Source organism: Chrysoperla carnea (genome assembly GCF_905475395.1).
Source record: "Chrysoperla carnea chromosome X unlocalized genomic scaffold, inChrCarn1.1 SUPER_X_unloc_6, whole genome shotgun sequence".
Classification (NCBI taxonomy): domain Eukaryota; kingdom Metazoa; phylum Arthropoda; class Insecta; order Neuroptera; family Chrysopidae; genus Chrysoperla; species Chrysoperla carnea.
This window is the reverse complement of record NW_025408189.1, coordinates 9502-35118: the sequence shown is the minus strand read 5'-3', so window position 1 is coordinate 35118 and position 25617 is coordinate 9502. Positions and strand designations below refer to the sequence as shown.

The following is a 25617-nucleotide window of genomic DNA, read 5'->3' as shown; positions in this document are numbered from 1 at the left end:
AATTTAATAATAATATTTATTTTATAAATTAAAATATATTTAATTTTTTTATTAACAATTATTAATAAACATAGTTTAATATTAATTATTTCAATCATACAAAACAATAATATTTTTAAGGTAAACTTAAAAAGTATATATTTTTATTTTTTATTTAATATCGATTTATTATAAATTATTAGTATATAAATAATTAAAAAATTTAATATATAAATATATATATTATAGTATAAGATTTCATTTTTAGAAAAACTTTTTTTGTCAATAATGAAAACGTATTATTATGAAATGTGTTAATCGAACATTGACAAAATATATTTCATTAGAAAATACTTTTATTTATGCATTAATATCAATAATTAACTATTAAATTAATTTTTTCATAATTATATAAAGAAATTTTATACTGATATAAGTATTTATATATTATAATATTTATTTTAAATATAAAAAAATTTATGACAAAATATATTATTAGAGTATTTGTTGAGATTAATATAAGATTATTTTAAATAAGAATTAATTTATATAATTATTAAAATATTATTAATTTTATGTTATGTAATTTTAATAAAAATAAATAATAATAATAATAAATATACAAATTTTTTAACAATTTAAATTTTATATGATCTAAATAATTTTGTTAAGTACGATATGAGAAATCATTGTAAGCTTCGTTAAGAAACTTTGTAATATAAAATAATAATAATAATATTAAATATATAAATAAATAAAATAAATTTGATATATATTTTTAGTTCATTCTGTGTATAAATCAAAGGATACCGAATAATTGGTAACGGATGCGATATATTATAGTATCGAGTATTAAAACATAATATATAAATTTATCTTGTTATTCAAATTTTTTGTTACTTAACTTATGTATTTAGAAAATTTATAATATTATTTATATAATTGACATAAAATCTTATAAATTGAAATTTTATTAATATGTATCAAAAGAAGAGAGTAACGTATTGATATAATATCAAAGGATACTGATTATTTAAATAACGAATACGTCATATATTGTTTGTGTAACGAAGTTCACTTGGCCATCTAGTTTAAAATAACATTTTCAATAGAAAGTTTATATGCTTTGTTTTTTTTTTTTCTTTAATTATTAAAAAAATAAATTGAAATTTAATTCAATCAAATTTTATAATAATTTTAAAAAAATTTTTCCTTTTAAAAAATATTTTGTGATGTTGTGATAATATGTATTAATACAAGTGCATCCTGATACTTTTATCTCTAGTAAAGGTATGAGTATCATGAACAGTTTTGTTATCTAATGATATTATTTTGATAATATTTTGTGTATATTCTTATAATATTTTGTCTAAATATCATCATAATACAATATTATTTTGATAATATTTTATGAATATTCTTATAATATGTTACCTAAATGTCATCATAATATGATGAATTATTTCCATAATAACATATAAAAAAAGAAAAAAAAAAAAAGAATCATTAATTTATAATTATTTAAATTGATTCTTTAAAAAAATATTATAATATATTATTTATAAAAATAATTTTTACTCTTATTTTAAATAAATTTGTGGCCTTTTATTAAAAGGCCTATGATCGATGTATTATTATTATAAAAATTAATGCAATGTTTTTAATTTATGCTTTCTTTTCAGTTTTCTTTGGTAATAACACTGCTTGAATGTTTGGTAATACACCACCTTGAGCAATTGTTACACCAGATAATAATTTATTTAATTCTTCATCATTACGAATTGCCAATTGTAAATGACGTGGAATGATACGTGTTTTTTTGTTATCACGGGCAGCATTACCAGCTAACTCGAGAACTTCTGCAGCCAAATATTCCATAACAGCAGCCAAATATACTGGGGCACCAGCACCTACTCGTTCAGCATAATTTCCTTTTCGTAATAATCTGTGAATTCTTCCAACAGGAAATTGTAATCCTGCTCGGCTTGATCTTGACTTTGCCTTTCCCTTTACTTTACCACCTTTACCTCGTCCAGACATAGCGAATAAATTTATTTAATTAATATTTTTTTTTGTAAATATAATCACACAGATGTGTACGTTACGGGGATTGTAACATAAATGTTTAAAATGTTATTTGGGTATTTTAATTTATAATATTTATAAAATATAAAACTTTAAAAATAAACCAATCACCTTATAGTATTATTTTTAGCCAATCAGAGAGTAGTATTCATTTTTATTGTTATATCCATCTTCGCGTATATAATACGCTAGTTGTATACACGACACGCTCATACATATACTGACTGGTGTTCTGTAACTATCTGTGTATATTAATTGTTTGTAACAATGCCACCAAAAACAAGTGGAAAAGCAGCAAAAAAAGCTGGCAAAGCTCAAAAAAATATATCAAAGAGTGATAAGAAAAAGAAGAGGAAGCGCAAGGAATCATATGCAATTTACATTTACAAAGTATTAAAACAAGTGCATCCTGATACTGGTATCTCTAGTAAAGCTATGAGTATCATGAACAGTTTTGTTAATGATATTTTTGAACGTATTGCTGCTGAAGCATCACGTTTAGCACATTATAATAAACGTTCAACAATCACAAGTCGGGAAATTCAAACCGCAGTTCGATTATTATTACCTGGTGAATTGGCAAAGCACGCTGTTAGTGAAGGTACTAAAGCTGTTACAAAATATACAAGTTCAAAATAAATAAATCGAAAATATTATTTAATTGATAACATAAAAATACATCAACATATAAAAACGGCTCTCTTTTTAAGAGAGCCATCAAATTTTTTAAATAAGAGTAAATTATTTTTATATATACAAAAAAATAAAATAAACAATTATTAATATCATATTTAATATAAAATTTTATATATTAATAGCTTGAATATATCTATTATTAGTATATCAATATTATTAATTTTAAATATAATAAAGGATATCGCGGAATATATATCGTAAATCAGTGTAATGCAAATGCATTACATTACCTTTATTATTTTCATTTTACATTTACTACTTGTTTATGTACGCTTATAATTATTAGAAAAATATTTTTAATAATTTTAAAAAATAAATGAAATAATAAAAATTTAATAATAAATTATTTATTGAAAGTATAAAAAATGGTATAGCAAAATCTTTATTTTCTTTGATTAAGGCGAAATGTTTTATTAGTTATAAATTCGATAATCTCCTATCGATACTTGTTACTCTTAACTTGTATATATAAAAAATATAATAGTATATTAATTTATAATAAAATTTTTTCAAAAATTCAATAAGTTATTGTAAAATAAAATAGATAATATACAAATTATAATTTATTATTGCAGATATATTACAATAAAAAAAAAATAAATAAATAAAAATATTTGGTAATGTATGTTATAAACAAAATAATTTGTTGTAAACAAATTATATAATATGTTATATTTATTAACAAATTTATTTACTCTTATATAAATAAAATTAGTGGCTTCCCAAAAAGGAAAGCCTGTTTAAATTTATCGGATGTATTAAATATTCTTTAATAAATTTACTAAATATTTTAAGTAAATTATTATATTTTCTTAACCTCCAAAACCATACAAAGTACGACCTTGTCGTTTTAATGCATATACAACATCCATAGCTGTAACTGTTTTACGTTTTGCGTGTTCAGTATATGTAACAGCATCCCGAATAACATTTTCAAGGAATACTTTAAGTACACCACGTGTTTCTTCATAAATTAAACCAGAGATACGTTTTACTCCACCTCGTCGTGCTAAACGACGAATTGCAGGTTTTGTAATACCTTGGATATTATCACGCAAAACTTTTCTATGACGTTTTGCACCCCCTTTTCCAAGACCCTTTCCACCTTTTCCTCTGCCAGTCATTTTAATAAAAAATTATTTACAATATTTTAACGAACGGATAACACGTGTGTTAACCTCACAAGTATTGTAATGTATGTGAGCGCCGGTACAATTGTGCCTTTTTATATAAAGCATTAAAGATTTTTTAAGCCACGCCTATACAATTTGATTAGTCCATACTCTGATAGCTATCCAATAGGATATGACAACAAAAATTTTGAAATTTCATATAAATATAAATACAACACATTTATTTCGCATTTAAACATTTGACTTTGTAGTATCAAATTGTCGAATATAATTTTTAAAATTGTGTGTTTTTTTGTAAAAACATTATTATTTGAAAATGGCTAGAACCAAGCAAACTGCACGTAAATCAACTGGTGGTAAAGCACCAAGAAAACAATTAGCAACGAAAGCTGCACGTAAAAGTGCACCAGCAACTGGTGGAGTAAAAAAACCACACAGATATCGTCCTGGTACAGTAGCTTTACGAGAAATTCGTCGTTATCAAAAAAGTACTGAATTGTTAATTCGTAAATTACCATTCCAACGTTTAGTACGTGAAATTGCACAAGATTTTAAAACCGATTTACGTTTCCAAAGTTCAGCTGTTATGGCATTACAAGAAGCTAGTGAAGCCTATTTAGTAGGTTTATTTGAAGATACCAATTTATGCGCAATTCATGCAAAGCGTGTTACAATTATGCCTAAGGATATACAATTGGCAAGACGTATTCGTGGAGAACGTGCATAAGCGTTTTAAATGGCAATTTAAAAAAAAAAAAACAAATAAGAAATATTTTCGGTCCTATATATAGGACCAACATATATTATTAAATAAGAGTATATTATTTTTATTAAAAAATATATATATATATATATATATAAATTATTGAAATAAAATTAAACATTATTAAAATTTTGTTATAATTATAAGCGATTGCTATTTCTAAAAATAAATAAATTTCATAAAATTTATATTATTTTATATTCATTTGAAATATTAAAAAAACTTCTCGCTTTAAAGTAACCATGATATGAGTTATAAATGCAATAAAATTTTATACAAAAAATAATATTTATTTGTTGACGAATAATATAAAAGGTTTACATTTCTAAATAACATATATTTATATATGGTGTGTAAAAAAAAAGAAAAGAAGAAAAATAATTTATATTTTTAATATAAAAAGGCAACCGCACACAGTGTTCCCAAGCGGTCACCCATCCAAGTACTGACTGTGCCCAATGTTGCTTAACTTCGGTGATCGGACGAGAACCGGTGTTTTCAACGTGGTATGGCTGTTGCCAGTAATAAATGAAAATTTTTACAAATATATATTTTTCATAAATATCATTAATATTAAAGTATATTATTAAAATTTTCAATGAAGTAATCAATTTAAATATATACTTATTTATTATACCATATATTTTAAATAAAAATGCAACCGCACACAGTATTCTCAAGTGGCCACCCATCCGTGGTACTGACTGTGGCAAATGTTTCTTAACTATTATTTTATAAAATATTTATACAAAAAATAATTTACTCTTATCAAATATTAATTTGTGGCCTGTATTAAGGCCTATGTTATTTTCATTTTTTAGCAAAAATAATGAAATATTTCAATATATTATTAAAGTAACAGATCATTTCTTTTTTGGTGCTGCTTTTTTAATTTTTGTAGGAGATGATTTGGCAACAGAAGCTTTCTTAGCTTTTGGTGCTTTCGGTTTACGAGCAGGGCTACTTTTGGCAGCGGATTTTGTACTTTTTGCTGGTTTTGCTTTAACTGGTGCTTTTTTTGATGCCGCTGATGATTTTGCAGTAACTTTTTTAGCAGCAGTTGATGATGATGGAGTCGCTTTTTTTGCTTTAGGCTTTTTGGCTGCCAATGATGTAGTTGTGGCTTTCTTTTCTTTTGGTGCCCGTTTACTTTTAGCACTCTTTGCTGAACCTTTTGCTCCACTTTCTTTTTTGGATACTTTTGATTTAGCTGAAGAATTAGATGAAGCGGAAGCAGCCAATTTGAATGAACCAGATGCACCTTTACCTTTAGTTTGTACCAAGGCTCCCTCAGTTACAGCAGCTTTTAAATATTTTTTAATAAATGGTGAAATTTTATCAGAATCCACTTTATAATTTGCAGCTAAATATTTTTTAATTGCTTGTAATGATGAACCACCACGTTCTTTTAAATTTTTAATTGCGTTAACAACCATTTCTGATGTACGTGGATGTGTTGGTTTTGAATGTTGTTTTGTACGTTTAGCACCAGAAGCTGTTGCTTTTTTTGTTGGTGTTGTAGAAGCAGCAGTAACCGCAGTTGCTGCAACAGCTGTAGAATTTTCTTCGGCCATATTTTTTTACTTTATAAAAATAATGTATTTATTATAAATATTTAAATGATAAAATATAATAATTCTATCAAATAAAAAATAAAGGTTTTCAATTATATCATTATTCACAATAATATAAGTCCCTATGTAAGTCAAAGTACCATGTAGAAAACACATAAAAATTAAATAGTATTTCTAATTTACTGTCGTAGTAAACATGATTTATTTTTTCAATTTCTATAATATATAAAATAATAAATTATAAATTTAATAATAATATTTATTTTATAAATTAAAATATATTTAATTTTTTTATTAACAATTATTAATAAACATAGTTTAATATTAATTATTTCAATCATACAAAACAATAATATTTTTAAGGTAAACTTAAAAAGTATATATTTTTATTTTTTATTTAATATCGATTTATTATAAATTATTAGTATATAAATAATTAAAAAATTTAATATATAAATATATATATTATAGTATAAGATTTCATTTTTAGAAAAACTTTTTTTGTCAATAATGAAAACGTATTATTATGAAATGTGTTAATCGAACATTGACAAAATATATTTCATTAGAAAATACTTTTATTTATGCATTAATATCAATAATTAACTATTAAATTAATTTTTTCATAATTATATAAAGAAATTTTATACTGATATAAGTATTTATATATTATAATATTTATTTTAAATATAAAAAAATTTATGACAAAATATATTATTAGAGTATTTGTTGAGATTAATATAAGATTATTTTAAATAAGAATTAATTTATATAATTATTAAAATATTATTAATTTTATGTTATGTAATTTTAATAAAAATAAATAATAATAATAATAAATATACAAATTTTTTAACAATTTAAATTTTATATGATCTAAATAATTTTGTTAAGTACGATATGAGAAATCATTGTAAGCTTCGTTAAGAAACTTTGTAATATAAAATAATAATAATAATATTAAATATATAAATAAATAAAATAAATTTGATATATATTTTTAGTTCATTCTGTGTATAAATCAAAGGATACCGAATAATTGGTAACGGATGCGATATATTATAGTATCGAGTATTAAAACATAATATATAAATTTATCTTGTTATTCAAATTTTTTGTTACTTAACTTATGTATTTAGAAAATTTATAATATTATTTATATAATTGACATAAAATCTTATAAATTGAAATTTTATTAATATGTATCAAAAGAAGAGAGTAACGTATTGATATAATATCAAAGGATACTGATTATTTAAATAACGAATACGTCATATATTGTTTGTGTAACGAAGTTCACTTGGCCATCTAGTTTAAAATAACATTTTCAATAGAAAGTTTATATGCTTTTTTTTTTTTTTTTCTTTAATTATTAAAAAAATAAATTGAAATTTAATTCAATCAAATTTTATAATAATTTTAAAAAAATTTTTCCTTTTAAAAAATATTTTGTGATGTTGTGATAATATGTATTAATACAAGTGCATCCTGATACTTTTATCTCTAGTAAAGGTATGAGTATCATGAACAGTTTTGTTATCTAATGATATTATTTTGATAATATTTTGTGTATATTCTTATAATATTTTGTCTAAATATCATCATAATACAATATTATTTTGATAATATTTTATGAATATTCTTATAATATGTTACCTAAATGTCATCATAATATGATGAATTATTTCCATAATAACATATAAAAAAAAAAAAAAAAAAAAAGAATCATTAATTTATAATTATTTAAATTGATTCTTTAAAAAAATATTATAATATATTATTTATAAAAATAATTTTTACTCTTATTTTAAATAAATTTGTGGCCTTTTATTAAAAGGCCTATGATCGATGTATTATTATTATAAAAATTAATGCAATGTTTTTAATTTATGCTTTCTTTTCAGTTTTCTTTGGTAATAACACTGCTTGAATGTTTGGTAATACACCACCTTGAGCAATTGTTACACCAGATAATAATTTATTTAATTCTTCATCATTACGAATTGCCAATTGTAAATGACGTGGAATGATACGTGTTTTTTTGTTATCACGGGCAGCATTACCAGCTAACTCGAGAACTTCTGCAGCCAAATATTCCATAACAGCAGCCAAATATACTGGGGCACCAGCACCTACTCGTTCAGCATAATTTCCTTTTCGTAATAATCTGTGAATTCTTCCAACAGGAAATTGTAATCCTGCTCGGCTTGATCTTGACTTTGCCTTTCCCTTTACTTTACCACCTTTACCTCGTCCAGACATAGCGAATAAATTTATTTAATTAATATTTTTTTTTGTAAATATAATCACACAGATGTGTACGTTACGGGGATTGTAACATAAATGTTTAAAATGTTATTTGGGTATTTTAATTTATAATATTTATAAAATATAAAACTTTAAAAATAAACCAATCACCTTATAGTATTATTTTTAGCCAATCAGAGAGTAGTATTCATTTTTATTGTTATATCCATCTTCGCGTATATAATACGCTAGTTGTATACACGACACGCTCATACATATACTGACTGGTGTTCTGTAACTATCTGTGTATATTAATTGTTTGTAACAATGCCACCAAAAACAAGTGGAAAAGCAGCAAAAAAAGCTGGCAAAGCTCAAAAAAATATATCAAAGAGTGATAAGAAAAAGAAGAGGAAGCGCAAGGAATCATATGCAATTTACATTTACAAAGTATTAAAACAAGTGCATCCTGATACTGGTATCTCTAGTAAAGCTATGAGTATCATGAACAGTTTTGTTAATGATATTTTTGAACGTATTGCTGCTGAAGCATCACGTTTAGCACATTATAATAAACGTTCAACAATCACAAGTCGGGAAATTCAAACCGCAGTTCGATTATTATTACCTGGTGAATTGGCAAAGCACGCTGTTAGTGAAGGTACTAAAGCTGTTACAAAATATACAAGTTCAAAATAAATAAATCGAAAATATTATTTAATTGATAACATAAAAATACATCAACATATAAAAATGGCTCTCTTTTTAAGAGAGCCATCAAATTTTTTAAATAAGAGTAAATTATTTTTATATATACAAAAAAATAAAATAAACAATTATTAATATCATATTTAATATAAAATTTTATATATTAATAGCTTGAATATATCTATTATTAGTATATCAATATTATTAATTTTAAATATAATAAAGGATATCGCGGAATATATATCGTAAATCAGTGTAATGCAAATGCATTACATTACCTTTATTATTTTCATTTTACATTTACTACTTGTTTATGTACGCTTATAATTATTAGAAAAATATTTTTAATAATTTTAAAAAATAAATGAAATAATAAAAATTTAATAATAAATTATTTATTGAAAGTATAAAAAATGGTATAGCAAAATCTTTATTTTCTTTGATTAAGGCGAAATGTTTTATTAGTTATAAATTCGATAATCTCCTATCGATACTTGTTACTCTTAACTTGTATATATAAAAAATATAATAGTATATTAATTTATAATAAAATTTTTTCAAAAATTCAATAAGTTATTGTAAAATAAAATAGATAATATACAAATTATAATTTATTATTGCAGATATATTACAATAAAAAAAAAAAAAATAAATAAAAATATTTGGTAATGTATGTTATAAACAAAATAATTTGTTGTAAACAAATTATATAATATGTTATATTTATTAACAAATTTATTTACTCTTATATAAATAAAATTAGTGGCTTCCCAAAAAGGAAAGCCTGTTTAAATTTATCGGATGTATTAAATATTCTTTAATAAATTTACTAAATATTTTAAGTAAATTATTATATTTTCTTAACCTCCAAAACCATACAAAGTACGACCTTGTCGTTTTAATGCATATACAACATCCATAGCTGTAACTGTTTTACGTTTTGCGTGTTCAGTATATGTAACAGCATCCCGAATAACATTTTCAAGGAATACTTTAAGTACACCACGTGTTTCTTCATAAATTAAACCAGAGATACGTTTTACTCCACCTCGTCGTGCTAAACGACGAATTGCAGGTTTTGTAATACCTTGGATATTATCACGCAAAACTTTTCTATGACGTTTTGCACCCCCTTTTCCAAGACCCTTTCCACCTTTTCCTCTGCCAGTCATTTTAATAAAAAATTATTTACAATATTTTAACGAACGGATAACACGTGTGTTAACCTCACAAGTATTGTAATGTATGTGAGCGCCGGTACAATTGTGCCTTTTTATATAAAGCATTAAAGATTTTTTAAGCCACGCCTATACAATTTGATTAGTCCATACTCTGATAGCTATCCAATAGGATATGACAACAAAAATTTTGAAATTTCATATAAATATAAATACAACACATTTATTTCGCATTTAAACATTTGACTTTGTAGTATCAAATTGTCGAATATAATTTTTAAAATTGTGTGTTTTTTTGTAAAAACATTATTATTTGAAAATGGCTAGAACCAAGCAAACTGCACGTAAATCAACTGGTGGTAAAGCACCAAGAAAACAATTAGCAACGAAAGCTGCACGTAAAAGTGCACCAGCAACTGGTGGAGTAAAAAAACCACACAGATATCGTCCTGGTACAGTAGCTTTACGAGAAATTCGTCGTTATCAAAAAAGTACTGAATTGTTAATTCGTAAATTACCATTCCAACGTTTAGTACGTGAAATTGCACAAGATTTTAAAACCGATTTACGTTTCCAAAGTTCAGCTGTTATGGCATTACAAGAAGCTAGTGAAGCCTATTTAGTAGGTTTATTTGAAGATACCAATTTATGCGCAATTCATGCAAAGCGTGTTACAATTATGCCTAAGGATATACAATTGGCAAGACGTATTCGTGGAGAACGTGCATAAGCGTTTTAAATGACAATTTAAAAAAAAAAAAACAAATAAGAAATATTTTCGGTCCTATATATAGGACCAACATATATTATTAAATAAGAGTATATTATTTTTATTAAAAAATATATATATATATATATATATAAATTATTGAAATAAAATTAAACATTATTAAAATTTTGTTATAATTATAAGCGATTGCTATTTCTAAAAATAAATAAATTTCATAAAATTTATATTATTTTATATTCATTTGAAATATTAAAAAAACTTCTCGCTTTAAAGTAACCATGATATGAGTTATAAATGCAATAAAATTTTATAAAAAAAATAATATTTATTTGTTGACGAATAATATAAAAGGTTTACATTTCTAAATAACATATATTTATATATGGTGTGTAAAAAAAAAGAAAAGAAGAAAAATAATTTATATTTTTAATATAAAAAGGCAACCGCACACAGTGTTCCCAAGCGGTCACCCATCCAAGTACTGACTGTGCCCAATGTTGCTTAACTTCGGTGATCGGACGAGAACCGGTGTTTTCAACGTGGTATGGCTGTTGCCAGTAATAAATGAAAATTTTTACAAATATATATTTTTCATAAATATCATTAATATTAAAGTATATTATTAAAATTTTCAATGAAGTAATCAATTTAAATATATACTTATTTATTATACCATATATTTTAAATAAAAATGCAACCGCACACAGTATTCTCAAGTGGCCACCCATCCGTGGTACTGACTGTGGCAAATGTTTCTTAACTATTATTTTATAAAATATTTATACAAAAAATAATTTACTCTTATCAAATATTAATTTGTGGCCTGTATTAAGGCCTATGTTATTTTCATTTTTTAGCAAAAATAATGAAATATTTCAATATATTATTAAAGTAACAGATCATTTCTTTTTTGGTGCTGCTTTTTTAATTTTTGTAGGAGATGATTTGGCAACAGAAGCTTTCTTAGCTTTTGGTGCTTTCGGTTTACGAGCAGGGCTACTTTTGGCAGCGGATTTTGTACTTTTTGCTGGTTTTGCTTTAACTGGTGCTTTTTTTGATGCCGCTGATGATTTTGCAGTAACTTTTTTAGCAGCAGTTGATGATGATGGAGTCGCTTTTTTTGCTTTAGGCTTTTTGGCTGCCAATGATGTAGTTGTGGCTTTCTTTTCTTTTGGTGCCCGTTTACTTTTAGCACTCTTTGCTGAACCTTTTGCTCCACTTTCTTTTTTGGATACTTTTGATTTAGCTGAAGAATTAGATGAAGCGGAAGCAGCCAATTTGAATGAACCAGATGCACCTTTACCTTTAGTTTGTACCAAGGCTCCCTCAGTTACAGCAGCTTTTAAATATTTTTTAATAAATGGTGAAATTTTATCAGAATCCACTTTATAATTTGCAGCTAAATATTTTTTAATTGCTTGTAATGATGAACCACCACGTTCTTTTAAATTTTTAATTGCGTTAACAACCATTTCTGATGTACGTGGATGTGTTGGTTTTGAATGTTGTTTTGTACGTTTAGCACCAGAAGCTGTTGCTTTTTTTGTTGGTGTTGTAGAAGCAGCAGTAACCGCAGTTGCTGCAACAGCTGTAGAATTTTCTTCGGCCATATTTTTTTACTTTATAAAAATAATGTATTTATTATAAATATTTAAATGATAAAATATAATAATTCTATCAAATAAAAAATAAAGGTTTTCAATTATATCATTATTCACAATAATATAAGTCCCTATGTAAGTCAAAGTACCATGTAGAAAACACATAAAAATTAAATAGTATTTCTAATTTACTGTCGTAGTAAACATGATTTATTTTTTAAATTTCTATAATATATAAAATAATAAATTATAAATTTAATAATAATATTTATTTTATAAATTAAAATATATTTAATTTTTTTATTAACAATTATTAATAAACATAGTTTAATATTAATTATTTCAATCATACAAAACAATAATATTTTTAAGGTAAACTTAAAAAGTATATATTTTTATTTTTTATTTAATATCGATTTATTATAAATTATTAGTATATAAATAATTAAAAAATTTAATATATAAATATATATATTATAGTATAAGATTTCATTTTTAGAAAAACTTTTTTTGTCAATAATGAAAACGTATTATTATGAAATGTGTTAATCGAACATTGACAAAATATATTTCATTAGAAAATACTTTTATTTATGCATTAATATCAATAATTAACTATTAAATTAATTTTTTCATAATTATATAAAGAAATTTTATACTGATATAAGTATTTATATATTATAATATTTATTTTAAATATAAAAAAATTTATGACAAAATATATTATTAGAGTATTTGTTGAGATTAATATAAGATTATTTTAAATAAGAATTAATTTATATAATTATTAAAATATTATTAATTTTATGTTATGTAATTTTAATAAAAATAAATAATAATAATAATAAATATACAAATTTTTTAACAATTTAAATTTTATATGATCTAAATAATTTTGTTAAGTACGATATGAGAAATCATTGTAAGCTTCGTTAAGAAACTTTGTAATATAAAATAATAATAATAATATTAAATATATAAATAAATAAAATAAATTTGATATATATTTTTAGTTCATTCTGTGTATAAATCAAAGGATACCGAATAATTGGTAACGGATGCGATATATTATAGTATCGAGTATTAAAACATAATATATAAATTTATCTTGTTATTCAAATTTTTTGTTACTTAACTTATGTATTTAGAAAATTTATAATATTATTTATATAATTGACATAAAATCTTATAAATTGAAATTTTATTAATATGTATCAAAAGAAGAGAGTAACGTATTGATATAATATCAAAGGATACTGATTATTTAAATAACGAATACGTCATATATTGTTTGTGTAACGAAGTTCACTTGGCCATCTAGTTTAAAATAACATTTTCAATAGAAAGTTTATATGCTTTTTTTTTTTTTTTTCTTTAATTATTAAAAAAATAAATTGAAATTTAATTCAATCAAATTTTATAATAATTTTAAAAAAATTTTTCCTTTTAAAAAATATTTTGTGATGTTGTGATAATATGTATTAATACAAGTGCATCCTGATACTTTTATCTCTAGTAAAGGTATGAGTATCATGAACAGTTTTGTTATCTAATGATATTATTTTGATAATATTTTGTGTATATTCTTATAATATTTTGTCTAAATATCATCATAATACAATATTATTTTGATAATATTTTATGAATATTCTTATAATATGTTACCTAAATGTCATCATAATATGATGAATTATTTCCATAATAACATATAAAAAAAAAAAAAAAAAAAAAGAATCATTAATTTATAATTATTTAAATTGATTCTTTAAAAAAATATTATAATATATTATTTATAAAAATAATTTTTACTCTTATTTTAAATAAATTTGTGGCCTTTTATTAAAAGGCCTATGATCGATGTATTATTATTATAAAAATTAATGCAATGTTTTTAATTTATGCTTTCTTTTCAGTTTTCTTTGGTAATAACACTGCTTGAATGTTTGGTAATACACCACCTTGAGCAATTGTTACACCAGATAATAATTTATTTAATTCTTCATCATTACGAATTGCCAATTGTAAATGACGTGGAATGATACGTGTTTTTTTGTTATCACGGGCAGCATTACCAGCTAACTCGAGAACTTCTGCAGCCAAATATTCCATAACAGCAGCCAAATATACTGGGGCACCAGCACCTACTCGTTCAGCATAATTTCCTTTTCGTAATAATCTGTGAATTCTTCCAACAGGAAATTGTAATCCTGCTCGGCTTGATCTTGACTTTGCCTTTCCCTTTACTTTACCACCTTTACCTCGTCCAGACATAGCGAATAAATTTATTTAATTAATATTTTTTTTTGTAAATATAATCACACAGATGTGTACGTTACGGGGATTGTAACATAAATGTTTAAAATGTTATTTGGGTATTTTAATTTATAATATTTATAAAATATAAAACTTTAAAAATAAACCAATCACCTTATAGTATTATTTTTAGCCAATCAGAGAGTAGTATTCATTTTTATTGTTATATCCATCTTCGCGTATATAATACGCTAGTTGTATACACGACACGCTCATACATATACTGACTGGTGTTCTGTAACTATCTGTGTATATTAATTGTTTGTAACAATGCCACCAAAAACAAGTGGAAAAGCAGCAAAAAAAGCTGGCAAAGCTCAAAAAAATATATCAAAGAGTGATAAGAAAAAGAAGAGGAAGCGCAAGGAATCATATGCAATTTACATTTACAAAGTATTAAAACAAGTGCATCCTGATACTGGTATCTCTAGTAAAGCTATGAGTATCATGAACAGTTTTGTTAATGATATTTTTGAACGTATTGCTGCTGAAGCATCACGTTTAGCACATTATAATAAACGTTCAACAATCACAAGTCGGGAAATTCAAACCGCAGTTCGATTATTATTACCTGGTGAATTGGCAAAGCACGCTGTTAGTGAAGGTACTAAAGCTGTTACAAAATATACAAGTTCAAAATAAATAAATCGAAAATATTATTTAATTGATAACATAAAAATACATCAACATATAAAAATGGCTCTCTTTTTAAGAGAGCCATCAAATTTTTTAAATAAGAGTAAATTATTTTTATATATACAAAAAAATAAAATAAACAATTATTAATATCATATTTAATATAAAATTTTATATATTAATAGCTTGAATATATCTATTATTAGTATATCAATATTATTAATTTTAAATATAATAAAGGATATCGCGGAATATATATCGTAAATCAGTGTAATGCAAATGCATTACATTACCTTTATTATTTTCATTTTACATTTACTACTTGTTTATGTACGCTTATAATTATTAGAAAAATATTTTTAATAATTTTAAAAAATAAATGAAATAATAAAAATTTAATAATAAATTATTTATTGAAAGTATAAAAAATGGTATAGCAAAATCTTTATTTTCTTTGATTAAGGCGAAATGTTTTATTAGTTATAAATTCGATAATCTCCTATCGATACTTGTTACTCTTAACTTGTATATATAAAAAATATAATAGTATATTAATTTATAATAAAATTTTTTCAAAAATTCAATAAGTTATTGTAAAATAAAATAGATAATATACAAATTATAATTTATTATTGCAGATATATTACAATAAAAAAAAAAAAAATAAATAAAAATATTTGGTAATGTATGTTATAAACAAAATAATTTGTTGTAAACAAATTATATAATATGTTATATTTATTAACAAATTTATTTACTCTTATATAAATAAAATTAGTGGCTTCCCAAAAAGGAAAGCCTGTTTAAATTTATCGGATGTATTAAATATTCTTTAATAAATTTACTAAATATTTTAAGTAAATTATTATATTTTCTTAACCTCCAAAACCATACAAAGTACGACCTTGTCGTTTTAATGCATATACAACATCCATAGCTGTAACTGTTTTACGTTTTGCGTGTTCAGTATATGTAACAGCATCCCGAATAACATTTTCAAGGAATACTTTAAGTACACCACGTGTTTCTTCATAAATTAAACCAGAGATACGTTTTACTCCACCTCGTCGTGCTAAACGACGAATTGCAGGTTTTGTAATACCTTGGATATTATCACGCAAAACTTTTCTATGACGTTTTGCACCCCCTTTTCCAAGACCCTTTCCACCTTTTCCTCTGCCAGTCATTTTAATAAAAAATTATTTACAATATTTTAACGAACGGATAACACGTGTGTTAACCTCACAAGTATTGTAATGTATGTGAGCGCCGGTACAATTGTGCCTTTTTATATAAAGCATTAAAGATTTTTTAAGCCACGCCTATACAATTTGATTAGTCCATACTCTGATAGCTATCCAATAGGATATGACAACAAAAATTTTGAAATTTCATATAAATATAAATACAACACATTTATTTCGCATTTAAACATTTGACTTTGTAGTATCAAATTGTCGAATATAATTTTTAAAATTGTGTGTTTTTTTGTAAAAACATTATTATTTGAAAATGGCTAGAACCAAGCAAACTGCACGTAAATCAACTGGTGGTAAAGCACCAAGAAAACAATTAGCAACGAAAGCTGCACGTAAAAGTGCACCAGCAACTGGTGGAGTAAAAAAACCACACAGATATCGTCCTGGTACAGTAGCTTTACGAGAAATTCGTCGTTATCAAAAAAGTACTGAATTGTTAATTCGTAAATTACCATTCCAACGTTTAGTACGTGAAATTGCACAAGATTTTAAAACCGATTTACGTTTCCAAAGTTCAGCTGTTATGGCATTACAAGAAGCTAGTGAAGCCTATTTAGTAGGTTTATTTGAAGATACCAATTTATGCGCAATTCATGCCAAGCGTGTTACAATTATGCCTAAGGATATACAATTGGCAAGACGTATTCGTGGAGAACGTGCATAAGCGTTTTAAATGACAATTTAAAAAAAAAAAACAAATAAGAAATATTTTCGGTCCTATATATAGGACCAACATATATTATTAAATAAGAGTATATTATTTTTATTAAAAAATATATATATATATATATATATAAATTATTGAAATAAAATTAAACATTATTAAAATTTTGTTATAATTATAAGCGATTGCTATTTCTAAAAATAAATAAATTTCATAAAATTTATATTATTTTATATTCATTTGAAATATTAAAAAAACTTCTCGCTTTAAAGTAACCATGATATGAGTTATAAATGCAATAAAATTTTATACAAAAAATAATATTTATTTGTTGACGAATAATATAAAAGGTTTACATTTCTAAATAACATATATTTATATATGGTGTGTAAAAAAAAAGAAAAGAAGAAAAATAATTTATATTTTTAATATAAAAAGGCAACCGCACACAGTGTTCCCAAGCGGTCACCCATCCAAGTACTGACTGTGCCCAATGTTGCTTAACTTCGGTGATCGGACGAGAACCGGTGTTTTCAACGTGGTATGGCTGTTGCCAGTAATAAATGAAAATTTTTACAAATATATATTTTTCATAAATATCATTAATATTAAAGTATATTATTAAAATTTTCAATGAAGTAATCAATTTAAATATATACTTATTTATTATACCATATATTTTAAATAAAAATGCAACCGCACACAGTATTCTCAAGTGGCCACCCATCCGTGGTACTGACTGTGGCAAATGTTTCTTAACTATTATTTTATAAAATATTTATACAAAAAATAATTTACTCTTATCAAATATTAATTTGTGGCCTGTATTAAGGCCTATGTTATTTTCATTTTTTAGCAAAAATAATGAAATATTTCAATATATTATTAAAGTAACAGATCATTTCTTTTTTGGTGCTGCTTTTTTAATTTTTGTAGGAGATGATTTGGCAACAGAAGCTTTCTTAGCTTTTGGTGCTTTCGGTTTACGAGCAGGGCTACTTTTGGCAGCGGATTTTGTACTTTTTGCTGGTTTTGCTTTAACTGGTGCTTTTTTTGATGCCGCTGATGATTTTGCAGTAACTTTTTTAGCAGCAGTTGATGATGATGGAGTCGCTTTTTTTGCTTTAGGCTTTTTGGCTGCCAATGATGTAGTTGTGGCTTTCTTTTCTTTTGGTGCCCGTTTACTTTTAGCACTCTTTGCTGAACCTTTTGCTCCACTTTCTTTTTTGGATACTTTTGATTTAGCTGAAGAATTAGATGAAGCGGAAGCAGCCAATTTGAATGAACCAGATGCACCTTTACCTTTAGTTTGTACCAAGGCTCCCTCAGTTACAGCAGCTTTTAAATATTTTTTAATAAATGGTGAAATTTTATCAGAATCCACTTTATAATTTGCAGCTAAATATTTTTTAATTGCTTGTAATGATGAACCACCACGTTCTTTTAAATTTTTAATTGCGTTAACAACCATTTCTGATGTACGTGGATGTGTTGGTTTTGAATGTTGTTTTGTACGTTTAGCACCAGAAGCTGTTGCTTTTTTTGTTGGTGTTGTAGAAGCAGCAGTAACCGCAGTTGCTGCAACAGCTGTAGAATTTTCTTCGGCCATATTTTTTTACTTTATAAAAATAATGTATTTATTATAAATATTTAAATGATAAAATATAATAATTCTATCAAATAAAAAATAAAGGTTTTCAATTATATCATTATTCACAATAATATAAGTCCCTATGTAAGTCAAAGTACCATGTAGAAAACACATAAAAATTAAATAGTATTTCTAATTTACTGTCGTAGTAAACATGATTTATTTTTTCAATTTCTATAATATATAAAATAATAAATTATAAATTTAATAATAATATTTATTTTATAAATTAAAATATATTTAATTTTTTTATTAACAATTATTAATAAACATAGTTTAATATTAATTATTTCAATCATACAAAACAATAATATTTTTAAGGTAAACTTAAAAAGTATATATTTTTATTTTTTATTTAATATCGATTTATTATAAATTATTAGTATATAAATAATTAAAAAATTTAATATATAAATATATATATTATAGTATAAGATTTCATTTTTAGAAAAACTTTTTTTGTCAATAATGAAAACGTATTATTATGAAATGTGTTAATCGAACATTGACAAAATATATTTCATTAGAAAATACTTTTATTTATGCATTAATATCAATAATTAACTATTAAATTAATTTTTTCATAATTATATAAAGAAATTTTATACTGATATAAGTATTTATATATTATAATATTTATTTTAAATATAAAAAAATTTATGACAAAATATATTATTAGAGTATTTGTTGAGATTAATATAAGATTATTTTAAATAAGAATTAATTTATATAATTATTAAAATATTATTAATTTTATGTTATGTAATTTTAATAAAAATAAATAATAATAATAATAAATATACAAATTTTTTAACAATTTAAATTTTATATGATCTAAATAATTTTGTTAAGTACGATATGAGAAATCATTGTAAGCTTCGTTAAGAAACTTTGTAATATAAAATAATAATAATAATATTAAATATATAAATAAATAAAATAAATTTGATATATATTTTTAGTTCATTCTGTGTATAAATCAAAGGATACCGAATAATTGGTAACGGATGCGATATATTATAGTATCGAGTATTAAAACATAATATATAAATTTATCTTGTTATTCAAATTTTTTGTTACTTAACTTATGTATTTAGAAAATTTATAATATTATTTATATAATTGACATAAAATCTTATAAATTGAAATTTTATTAATATGTATCAAAAGAAGAGAGTAACGTATTGATATAATATCAAAGGATACTGATTATTTAAATAACGAATACGTCATATATTGTTTGTGTAACGAAGTTCACTTGGCCATCTAGTTTAAAATAACATTTTCAATAGAAAGTTTATATGCTTTTTTTTTTTTTTTTCTTTAATTATTAAAAAAATAAATTGAAATTTAATTCAATCAAATTTTATAATAATTTTAAAAAAATTTTTCCTTTTAAAAAATTTTAAAAAATATTTTGTGATGTTGTGATAATATGTATTAATACAAGTGCATCCTGATACTTTTATCTCTAGTAAAGGTATGAGTATCATGAACAGTTTTGTTATCTAATGATATTATTTTGATAATATTTTGTGTATATTCTTATAATATTTTGTCTAAATATCATCATAATACAATATTATTTTGATAATATTTTATGAATATTCTTATAATATGTTACCTAAATGTCATCATAATATGATGAATTATTTCCATAATAACATATAAAAAAAAAAAAAAAAAAAAAGAATCATTAATTTATAATTATTTAAATTGATTCTTTAAAAAAATATTATAATATATTATTTATAAAAATAATTTTTACTCTTATTTTAAATAAATTTGTGGCCTTTTATTAAAAGGCCTATGATCGATGTATTATTATTATAAAAATTAATGCAATGTTTTTAATTTATGCTTTCTTTTCAGTTTTCTTTGGTAATAACACTGCTTGAATGTTTGGTAATACACCACCTTGAGCAATTGTTACACCAGATAATAATTTATTTAATTCTTCATCATTACGAATTGCCAATTGTAAATGACGTGGAATGATACGTGTTTTTTTGTTATCACGGGCAGCATTACCAGCTAACTCGAGAACTTCTGCAGCCAAATATTCCATAACAGCAGCCAAATATACTGGGGCACCAGCACCTACTCGTTCAGCATAATTTCCTTTTCGTAATAATCTGTGAATTCTTCCAACAGGAAATTGTAATCCTGCTCGGCTTGATCTTGACTTTGCCTTTCCCTTTACTTTACCACCTTTACCTCGTCCAGACATAGCGAATAAATTTATTTAATTAATATTTTTTTTTGTAAATATAATCACACAGATGTGTACGTTACGGGGATTGTAACATAAATGTTTAAAATGTTATTTGGGTATTTTAATTTATAATATTTATAAAATATAAAACTTTAAAAATAAACCAATCACCTTATAGTATTATTTTTAGCCAATCAGAGAGTAGTATTCATTTTTATTGTTATATCCATCTTCGCGTATATAATACGCTAGTTGTATACACGACACGCTCATACATATACTGACTGGTGTTCTGTAACTATCTGTGTATATTAATTGTTTGTAACAATGCCACCAAAAACAAGTGGAAAAGCAGCAAAAAAAGCTGGCAAAGCTCAAAAAAATATATCAAAGAGTGATAAGAAAAAGAAGAGGAAGCGCAAGGAATCATATGCAATTTACATTTACAAAGTATTAAAACAAGTGCATCCTGATACTGGTATCTCTAGTAAAGCTATGAGTATCATGAACAGTTTTGTTAATGATATTTTTGAACGTATTGCTGCTGAAGCATCACGTTTAGCACATTATAATAAACGTTCAACAATCACAAGTCGGGAAATTCAAACCGCAGTTCGATTATTATTACCTGGTGAATTGGCAAAGCACGCTGTTAGTGAAGGTACTAAAGCTGTTACAAAATATACAAGTTCAAAATAAATAAATCGAAAATATTATTTAATTGATAACATAAAAATACATCAACATATAAAAACGGCTCTCTTTTTAAGAGAGCCATCAAATTTTTTAAATAAGAGTAAATTATTTTTATATATACAAAAAAATAAAATAAACAATTATTAATATCATATTTAATATAAAATTTTATATATTAATAGCTTGAATATATCTATTATTAGTATATCAATATTATTAATTTTAAATATAATAAAGGATATCGCGGAATATATATCGTAAATCAGTGTAATGCAAATGCATTACATTACCTTTATTATTTTCATTTTACATTTACTACTTGTTTATGTACGCTTATAATTATTAGAAAAATATTTTTAATAATTTTAAAAAATAAATGAAATAATAAAAATTTAATAATAAATTATTTATTGAAAGTATAAAAAATGGTATAGCAAAATCTTTATTTTCTTTGATTAAGGCGAAATGTTTTATTAGTTATAAATTCGATAATCTCCTATCGATACTTGTTACTCTTAACTTGTATATATAAAAAATATAATAGTATATTAATTTATAATAAAATTTTTTCAAAAATTCAATAAGTTATTGTAAAATAAAATAGATAATATACAAATTATAATTTATTATTGCAGATATATTACAATAAAAAAAAAAAAATAAATAAAAATATTTGGTAATGTATGTTATAAACAAAATAATTTGTTGTAAACAAATTATATAATATGTTATATTTATTAACAAATTTATTTACTCTTATATAAATAAAATTAGTGGCTTCCCAAAAAGGAAAGCCTGTTTAAATTTATCGGATGTATTAAATATTCTTTAATAAATTTACTAAATATTTTAAGTAAATTATTATATTTTCTTAACCTCCAAAACCATACAAAGTACGACCTTGTCGTTTTAATGCATATACAACATCCATAGCTGTAACTGTTTTACGTTTTGCGTGTTCAGTATATGTAACAGCATCCCGAATAACATTTTCAAGGAATACTTTAAGTACACCACGTGTTTCTTCATAAATTAAACCAGAGATACGTTTTACTCCACCTCGTCGTGCTAAACGACGAATTGCAGGTTTTGTAATACCTTGGATATTATCACGAAAACTTTTCTATGACGTTTTGCACCCCCTTTTCCAAGACCCTTTCCACCTTTTCCTCTGCCAGTCATTTTAATAAAAAATTATTTACAATATTTTAACGAACGGATAACACGTGTGTTAACCTCACAAGTATTGTAATGTATGTGAGCGCCGGTACAATTGTGCCTTTTTATATAAAGCATTAAAGATTTTTTAAGCCACGCCTATACAATTTGATTAGTCCATACTCTGATAGCTATCCAATAGGATATGACAACAAAAATTTTGAAATTTCATATAAATATAAATACAACACATTTATTTCGCATTTAAACATTTGACTTTGTAGTATCAAATTGTCGAATATAATTTTTAAAATTGTGTGTTTTTTTGTAAAAACATTATTATTTGAAAATGGCTAGAACCAAGCAAACTGCACGTAAATCAACTGGTGGTAAAGCACCAAGAAAACAATTAGCAACGAAAGCTGCACGTAAAAGTGCACCAGCAACTGGTGGAGTAAAAAAACCACACAGATATCGTCCTGGTACAGTAGCTTTACGAGAAATTCGTCGTTATCAAAAAAGTACTGAATTGTTAATTCGTAAATTACCATTCCAACGTTTAGTACGTGAAATTGCACAAGATTTTAAAACCGATTTACGTTTCCAAAGTTCAGCTGTTATGGCATTACAAGAAGCTAGTGAAGCCTATTTAGTAGGTTTATTTGAAGATACCAATTTATGCGCAATTCATGCAAAGCGTGTTACAATTATGCCTAAGGATATACAATTGGCAAGACGTATTCGTGGAGAACGTGCATAAGCGTTTTAAATGACAATTTAAAAAAAAAAAAACAAATAAGAAATATTTTCGGTCCTATATATAGGACCAACATATATTATTAAATAAGAGTATATTATTTTTATTAAAAAATATATATATATATATATATATAAATTATTGAAATAAAATTAAACATTATTAAAATTTTGTTATAATTATAAGCGATTGCTATTTCTAAAAATAAATAAATTTCATAAAATTTATATTATTTTATATTCATTTGAAATATTAAAAAAACTTCTCGCTTTAAAGTAACCATGATATGAGTTATAAATGCAATAAAATTTTATACAAAAAATAATATTTATTTGTTGACGAATAATATAAAAGGTTTACATTTCTAAATAACATATATTTATATATGGTGTGTAAAAAAAAAGAAAAGAAGAAAAATAATTTATATTTTTAATATAAAAAGGCAACCGCACACAGTGTTCCCAAGCGGTCACCCATCCAAGTACTGACTGTGCCCAATGTTGCTTAACTTCGGTGATCGGACGAGAACCGGTGTTTTCAACGTGGTATGGCTGTTGCCAGTAATAAATGAAAATTTTTACAAATATATATTTTTCATAAATATCATTAATATTAAAGTATATTATTAAAATTTTCAATGAAGTAATCAATTTAAATATATACTTATTTATTATACCATATATTTTAAATAAAAATGCAACCGCACACAGTATTCTCAAGTGGCCACCCATCCGTGGTACTGACTGTGGCAAATGTTTCTTAACTATTATTTTATAAAATATTTATACAAAAAATAATTTACTCTTATCAAATATTAATTTGTGGCCTGTATTAAGGCCTATGTTATTTTCATTTTTTAGCAAAAATAATGAAATATTTCAATATATTATTAAAGTAACAGATCATTTCTTTTTTGGTGCTGCTTTTTTAATTTTTGTAGGAGATGATTTGGCAACAGAAGCTTTCTTAGCTTTTGGTGCTTTCGGTTTACGAGCAGGGCTACTTTTGGCAGCGGATTTTGTACTTTTTGCTGGTTTTGCTTTAACTGGTGCTTTTTTTGATGCCGCTGATGATTTTGCAGTAACTTTTTTAGCAGCAGTTGATGATGATGGAGTCGCTTTTTTTGCTTTAGGCTTTTTGGCTGCCAATGATGTAGTTGTGGCTTTCTTTTCTTTTGGTGCCCGTTTACTTTTAGCACTCTTTGCTGAACCTTTTGCTCCACTTTCTTTTTTGGATACTTTTGATTTAGCTGAAGAATTAGATGAAGCGGAAGCAGCCAATTTGAATGAACCAGATGCACCTTTACCTTTAGTTTGTACCAAGGCTCCCTCAGTTACAGCAGCTTTTAAATATTTTTTAATAAATGGTGAAATTTTATCAGAATCCACTTTATAATTTGCAGCTAAATATTTTTTAATTGCTTGTAATGATGAACCACCACGTTCTTTTAAATTTTTAATTGCGTTAACAACCATTTCTGATGTACGTGGATGTGTTGGTTTTGAATGTTGTTTTGTACGTTTAGCACCAGAAGCTGTTGCTTTTTTTGTTGGTGTTGTAGAAGCAGCAGTAAC

At 24.1% G+C, this 25617-nt stretch overlaps 4 non-coding genes across 4 annotated transcripts; all 4 read right to left on the bottom strand.

Annotated features, from left to right (window-relative positions):
* Nucleotides 1–5057: 5057 nt before the first annotated feature.
* On the bottom strand, nt 5058–5176 carry LOC123304515. Its single transcript, XR_006536529.1, has one exon. It is a non-coding gene; the product is annotated as a 5S ribosomal RNA (ribosomal RNA).
* A 6354-nt stretch (nt 5177–11530) lies between these two features.
* LOC123304514 lies at nt 11531–11649 on the bottom strand. Its single transcript, XR_006536528.1, has one exon. It is a non-coding gene; the product is annotated as a 5S ribosomal RNA (ribosomal RNA).
* A 6353-nt stretch (nt 11650–18002) lies between these two features.
* Nucleotides 18003–18121, bottom strand: LOC123304513. Its single transcript, XR_006536527.1, has one exon. It is a non-coding gene; the product is annotated as a 5S ribosomal RNA (ribosomal RNA).
* Nucleotides 18122–24483: 6362 nt separating this feature from the next.
* Nucleotides 24484–24602, bottom strand: LOC123304508. The gene has a single exon (XR_006536522.1). It is a non-coding gene; the product is annotated as a 5S ribosomal RNA (ribosomal RNA).
* Nucleotides 24603–25617: the final 1015 nt, after the last annotated feature.